The following is a 7,613-nucleotide window of genomic DNA, read 5'->3' as shown; positions in this document are numbered from 1 at the left end:
GGGAAGAATTGTTCATTTTTGGTGTTTGTAGTATCTAAGACAGTGCCTGGAACATTGTGGCACCCAAGTGTGCATTACATAGATGAATGATATATTTCCAGTGAACAAATTCAGAGGAATGAGTGGAAATGGACTGTGGAACAGGAAAGCAACAAAAGCTACGGGCAGAGACAGATTTCCGAGGACAAGAGAGGAAAATGCTGATGATACTTATCCTAGGGGAGGCAGATGAGAGAGCATTTCATACATGTGGTACATTATCACAATTATAAATAGGTACACTTAAGGGTTGTGCTAGAATTATACCCAAAGAGTATACTTATAAGCAAGAAGAAATATTTTTACTCTAGCCGTTACCATGAACAGTCTTTCCCAGTACATTAAGAGACATATCCCTAGAAATGATTTTTAAATGAGAAGAGAAAAACATCTTATTTAATGGTTTTGGGAGGAACACTTGCCAGAAGGAAAATAGAAATGTGGAGATCACTGTAGAAGGGTAGGCATCTGCCATCCACTGAGTGGCACTGGGAAAGCTCAGTGGTAAAGCCACAGACTTGGGTCCTAGGACACTGTCCCATTCTGGCTTCATTCTTGCTACTTACTTTGTATGCTTTATCATTTTCAAAGCTACATGGTTTGGGTCTAGGTACTTAATGTCACTATGCCTCTGTTTTGATATCTGTGGAGCAGGGATGATAGTTCATATTGCCTTCTAGAGTGGCTTTGACTAGTAAGGAGATTACATACATAAAATTCAGCACCTCAGAGTTAAATAATGGAATCTTATTTTATCATCAATGTTGTCATTTTACATAGAAAGAAGTTATGGTCCAGGGATTTATAGTAACATCCTAATGTATGACCTTTGCCTCATTGTGACCAAAACACATGACAGAAACAACTTAAGGGAAGAAATCTCAGGCCATAATGGCAGGGAAGGCATGGCAGAATGCCTCAGACTGTGGCAGCAGAAGCACGAGGCAGAAGACAGATGTTCATCTTATGGTAGATCAGGAAATAGAGTGGGACCAGAAACAGAGACAAGACACCTTCAAATACTCTCATAACCTGCTTCCACCAGCCAGTACCTGCCTTCTAAAAGATCAACAGTCTTCAAAATAGTGCCACAAACAGACCAAGCATTCAGAACACGAGTCTATGGGGGCCACAAGATTTAAAGTATAACAGAGGGGCTGGGAACTAATGATCCAAATGTCTCCTAGCTTTTATGTAGTCAATTAGGAAACTGCATTAAGAATTCAAAATGCAACCTCTACATCCTAAGGCTCAGAGAACATGCCAGAAAAGGGTGCAGAAAGAATATTAATGCATCTCTCAACTTTCAACAGCAAAGCTTACCCATGCAACAGACGGTGATTAACTCAGATAACCTTAACTGGCCAGAGTGCAGAGAATAAGAGACTGCAGAGTAGTTATCCCTGAAGAGGACACCTACATCAAACCTCTGCCTCCCAAGGCTCAGGGATCGTTGTGGCAGAGGGGTGGGAAGACTGTAAGAGCCAGAGGGGGTAGATGGCCACAAGGAAACAGTCTTCCAGACAGCTGAACTCACAGCAGTGGTGACGGTGTGCACAAGTCCCACCTGAGCTCAGGCCAGGCAAATCCAGCATAGACTGGGGAAGTGGGTAAGATCTCAACTGTATCTGAGGAGGTACTGGCAAGCAATGGCTGCTGGGAGGGGAGAGACAGTCTTCTTTAATGTTGAGACTCTCAGTAGGCTGACCAGGCTCCAGTGGATGCAAACACACCAAAGAGCATCTGGGGACACGCTTTGTCACTGCAGTTCTTCTGTATATATTAGAGCATGTGAAACTGGGTGGGGGTAGTAAGGGTGGTACAGATAGAGGAGAGGATCTAAAATAAAAATAAAAATATACTGTATGAACTTCACAAAAATTCAATTAAAAAGAGTCAAAATATAAAATAAATAAAACAAAGAAAAGTGTACTGTGACTTTTGTTGCTTGTTTTAAACAACTATTCGGGTTTTGTAGCTAACTTTGTATCACAACACTATTCCTTTCTTAGAGAAGCCCCTATTTTATGTGCTTTAGGCACCTACAAAACCTGGATCTACTCTTTTCGGAACTCAATCAGCACTCACACTTGACAACTGGAAAGTTGAGGCTTAAAACCACACAGTCTACAGCAGTGGAGTACTAAGCCCCGTGTTTCCTTACTTTCTCTCTGTACATTGCTCTCTCTCCTACTCCATATTATCTTACTTTGAAGAAGAAAAAGAGAGAGAGAGGCTGGAGAGATGGCTCAGCAGTTAAAGAGCACTGGCTGCTCTCGCAGAGGACCCAGGTTTGGTTCCCAGCACCCACATGGTAGCTAACAACCCTCTGTAACTTCAGTTCCAGGGGATCCAACACCCTCTTCTGACCTTTGTGGGGATTTAGGCAGAATTAGGATAAGGAGTGGAGTTAGTGAGCACAGAGGACATAGTAGTTGCTCTTACACAACTGTCCTTCCCATTGTGGGATGGGGCACACACACGCATGCGCACACACGCACATGCGAGCATCAAGGCACCTGGCATTGTCATACACTATGAGGTCACCTGCATTTGACCCTGTTCTTCAACTTCTGCTAGAATCAGGAGATAAGATTTACTTTTAATTCAAGTTCTATAAAAAGCTAAGCATAACAATAAACATAATTTAGATGCCAGAGAAAGTTTATAGAGGTGACAAACTCAAAACCCTACAAAGGTTAGGGAAACAATACAAATAACTGTTATAAGTGGCAGGGATTGAGTCGGACAAATGCTCTAGCCCAGCAGCGCCACTACATGTGGTCGGCACGCAAACAAGCCCAGCGTGACCACATCGCACAGCATTTTTAGTGCCAAAAATCCTAAATCATTAATATTTAAAGCTAAGTTCATTTTTTACAAGTATTAAATCAACTGGCACTGAGCAGTTAGAAAAGCTCAACAATGTGCTTGCAGGGTTTTCATCTGTAGTCTGTTGGCTTTGCTGCGGGGTGCAGGGTGGAAAAGCCCAGGATGACAAGTTAGGAGAGCACCTAGCAGGAGCTGGGCTTTAGCAGAGTACTCATCTTCAAAAAGCAGACTTATGTGAGAAGGAATCTGCAGGAGGCTGGGGTGGGAGTGACGAGCTGGGCCTTCCCAGAGGGATCTCATTTTCCCATTTCTCCCTCTCCCTGACATTGGTACCCCTCTTGAGCTATAGGGAAAAGCAGAGCAGGAATCTAATTAACAGCTCTAAGGGAGCAATCAATTTACAATTGTGTGAAGTGCAAATTCCTTTGTGCAAGAAACAAATTACAGAATTTGCAAATTTGTAAATACTGCAGGCTTTTTCTCCAATCCAAATGCTCTGGAGAGAAAGAGAGGGAGACTGGGGGGGCGTGGGCCAAGAGAACATGAATGTGAAAAGGCACAAATATTAGAAAAGGCCTATAGTTCCCAGCAGCAGGATTCTAAATATATTTAACAACTGATTTTCTCTGCTGGAGCCTTACCTAGGAACTAGAGAAGGGCTAACAGTTGGGTCAATAGAATGAGGGTCTCTATAGAAACCCAAAGCCACTGCATATCATTAACCAGGTGCCATCCTTCAAGAAAGCCGACCATAAAAACAATTCCCTCAGCACTCCCCACACACCTGATTTGTAGCAAGAACACTCTTGTTTCTTTTGGTCTTCTTGAGACAGGGTCTCCCCATGGCCCCTGCTGGCCTGGACCTCACTGTGTAGACCAGGCTGGCCTTGAACTCACAAACATACACCTGCCTCTGCTTCTGTCTCTGATTAAAGGCGTGCACCACCATGCCCAGCCAAGAACATTCATTTTATAAAAGAAGTGTCAAGCAGTAATCATGTTCAATGCCAAACAAGGAATTCATGACAGATAGACATGATCCCAATATTTCTGCTCTACAGAAGTTTTTATGGACCATTGCATTCACAAATATTTACTGGAACCCTTTTATAAGATCTTTTCTATTATTAGAGATTTGGAAGACCTGCCCAACAATAATATTTGGAAATAAGAAGGCAAGCTCATGCAAGCTCATTCTAGGGTTTTCTGAGCACTTAGCTGTGCGAATGGGAGGTGTCAAGGGTGCCCTGGAAATGTAACGCCATCTCTGCCCTCCAGGGCTTCAAAGTCTGTTGAGAAAGCAGTTTACACCATCATTCCAGCCTTGAGCCTGCTAATAAGGAAGAGGCCTAGAGCACAGATGCTTAGACAAGCATTTGAGTTCAGGAAATCTTTCAGGAGAAGAAAATCAATGACTAGACAGAAGAGGAAGGGAGGGCACTCAAGGTAGAAGTAGGTGGACTATTACGACCCTGTCACAAGAGGACAGATCAGATTTGTACATTCAAATGATCGCTCTCACCTGTGGCTTTTTCAGACCTTCCCATAAAATGTTTTCTGTGTCCAAGAGCCTTGAAATATATTCATACTTAGCAATTTCCACCAAGTAATCAGAGATGCTGTTGGAAAATTTCCTAAGAGGAAGTGTGCGCAGCAGCATGGCTGTGCCCCAAACAATCTGACTGTTCAACCACGGTGGTGGTTAGATAATTATGCTACATCCAAGCCCTGTGGTTTTAATGCCCATCTTGTAAAAGCAACACATTTTGGAAGAATATTTTAAAATAGCAAAATGATTATGACATATGTAAAATGCTTAATAAAATATTGTCCTGGTTTTAACATAAAAGCAAAAAGTGGTGCCAATGAGATGGCCCAGGGAGTAAAGGCACTTGCTGCCAACCCTGACAACCCAAGTTCAAGCCCTGGAACCCACATGGTGGGAGAACCAACCGCTGTAACTTTTCCTCTAACCTCCACACCTCTACTCTCAAGTGCTTGCTCAAGCATGCACGCACGCACACACGCACACACACACACACACACACACACACACACACACACACACACACGCACAATAGATGTAGAAAGTAAAAAAGTCATTCTCCAACAGTAGTCTACCTTTCTAAGCTGCTTCCCTGTTTTGAACAGACAGCTAACAAAAGGGTGAAGGTTCTTCCTGTTTTGTGTAAAATCAAAACAACTGGCTTTCATTTCTTTCCCTCTAAATCATCGGTGGCCTTGGATTGGCAAATCACTCATCTCATTCTCTTTGGTACCCAAGCTGGCCAGCATTATGATGGAAGGCCAAGAAGGCGAGGAAGACCAAAGGAGGGAGGGGCTTCTAGAAGCTGGGTTCTCCCAGGAGAAGGACTGTCATGGGAGGCAGAGTGCCAGGACTGGAAAGGCCTTGACTGCTGGGTACTGAGAGTGACTTACAGGCATTGGGTGCTTCAGTAGAACGTGCATACGTCATGCTTCTACATGAGAAATACCACAATGAAGTAAACAATTGATAGCCCAACAAATGGTTCTAAAGACAAGATGCTATCAAAGATGGGTAGAGTATGGTAGCCCAAGTTTCCCTTTATTAAGCTTATCAGAGGGCATTAATGTGCCAGAGTGGACTCTGTGGGCTAGCGTTTCTTGGGATTTCTTTATTAAAGAATGTAAAAGGCCTCTTTGCAAAAGGACTTTTGCTGTTGGGGAGATAAAGAATGGTGAGCTAAAAACAATGCTAGAAAACAATGAAGTGAAAATCTAATCACTTTATCAAATTTCACTTCACCCTTCAATTTCTCCTTTGCTTTAAAACGTGCTCACAGAAGATCTGCTTTAAAAGACAGAACCAGCCAGGAATACAGCCCAAGAAATTTACCAAAACGGGGACGCCTGTGTTTCAGTTCTTAGAAAAGCCTTGCCTTAGGGACTCTGTCCAGATTTCTTGGTTCTCTGCAGTGAAGGGCGGGGGTCATTTCTTCCTCCGTTGAATTTTCTTGCTTTTGCAGTTCCTTTTAACTGCATGTTAAGCATCTTTTCCACACCACTGCTATTCTAAGCTACACATGTATGTCTACGCAGCAGCGTCCAGCGACCTTTCATTATCACTAGTTAATAGACCTACACACTTCTCTAACCATATAACCTAAACCTAAACCTTTGTTCGGGGGTGGGGGCTTCCAGTCTACTTAGAGCTGACGCGGGCGGATTTCTTCTTCCTTTTTTCCTTACGTAGACTTGGTTCAAGGTGTGGGTCTCCAAATGGGATGCCCGGAGCCGGGAGGTGGGGATGGAGGACACAGGCCATTGGAGAGCTCAGTCTGATTTAGCAGCTTTGATATGCTAAACAACAGCTCCAAGTGTACCTTCCGTATTTCGCATCAAAACGCCACACCAGGCCCCTAAGGAGGCCAGGAGAGTTTTAAATAAATGAAAATGCAAACCAGTGGGTCGCTCCTCTTAAGTAATCTTCAGATTCACTCTGCGAATGCAGGCCTGTAAAACCCTGGCGCACTGGAGACCCTTGGAAAGGGAGAAGCCGCGAATACCGAGCAGGTTCTCAAGTGAAAGCAGGTGATGTCATAGCGAACAGGGCTGCGCTGTCACCGCCAGGGCCAGCTGGGGAGCTGCAGTTCCAGGGACCACGGCGCCCTGCGCCAGGGGCAGATGCGCTGCATCACCGGCCTGCGGAGCCCGGGAGCGCCGGGCACCAATCAGGTGCTCGCTCCGCGCCGCCTTTGTTCTCGCCGGAGAGCAGGCTGCGGGCGTCAGGTCGGCGGTCCACCTTCCGTCGCAGGTCCCCGGGTACCCTGCCCCCCACTGCCTGCGCCCAGCATCCGGCCAGTTCCAGGTTTCCGCCCCTGCCTCCTGTCCCCAGAGGGTGGACGCTAAACCTGGACTCGCAGTTGCAAGCTTGGGGAGAGCAGGTCTAGCCCGGCCGTGGGAACGGCAGTTCCGAACCTCCCCTCTGCAGGGATCTGCTCCGCACGCCTCCCCGCGGCGTGGACCGCACTCGGGGCAGAGAGGACCAGCCCGCGGCCCTTCCGTGTCAGAGAAGGGAACTTCCACTGCTCGGAGTACCGAGTGCGCTTCCAATGGCGGAGGAAACGCACAGGCCAGACGTGTCTCCCGTCCCCAGGTCCCTCAGGCGGGCAAGCCGGTCATTCGGCACAAGGCTCACACCTAAGGATGCCTCAAGTTCTCTGAGCTCTCTGGGTGCAGAGTGCTCAAGCACGGTCTTCCTAACAGCTACGGTCAGAGTGGGCCGAGAGAAAGCTGACCCCCTTCCCGGAAGGAAGGAAGGCTCTAGCGTCCACCCTGCCCAGCCCCGGAAAGCTGAGGAACGTCTAGGTCGGTCTCAGACCCGCGGGCGAGCTCCGGCTTCCAGCTATTTACCTCACGCTCTCCATTTCTGCAGGGCCCTCGGAGAGCGGGGCGTGGCTTCTCCTGGGGTGGAGCTAGCGAGTTCTCATTTGCATACGCCACACCCCCGCTCCTCATTGGCGGGCTGTGGCCCCACCCACCGCGCTACCTGATCACCCGCCCTCACCCTTCGGCGCAGAGCCTCCGAGATACGCGTAACCTGCCCGGAGACTCGCGGCCTCCTTGCCGGCCGCCATTGGCTGGCGCGCTCCAGGCCGGCCCCTCGCGGTTCATTGGCTGCGGGCTGGTGCGGGGGCGTGGCCTGGCCGTCTGATTGGCGAGAGGGGGCGGTGCCCCGCGCGGCAGTCCTGAAGGCGGTG

This window comes from Nannospalax galili, unplaced genomic scaffold, assembly GCF_000622305.1.
Source record: "Nannospalax galili isolate Female #2095 unplaced genomic scaffold, S.galili_v1.0 scaffold469, whole genome shotgun sequence".
NCBI classification, from domain to species: Eukaryota; Metazoa; Chordata; class Mammalia; order Rodentia; family Spalacidae; genus Nannospalax; species Nannospalax galili.
The sequence above is the reverse complement of the archived record's forward strand: the minus strand, read 5'-3'. Positions refer to the sequence as shown.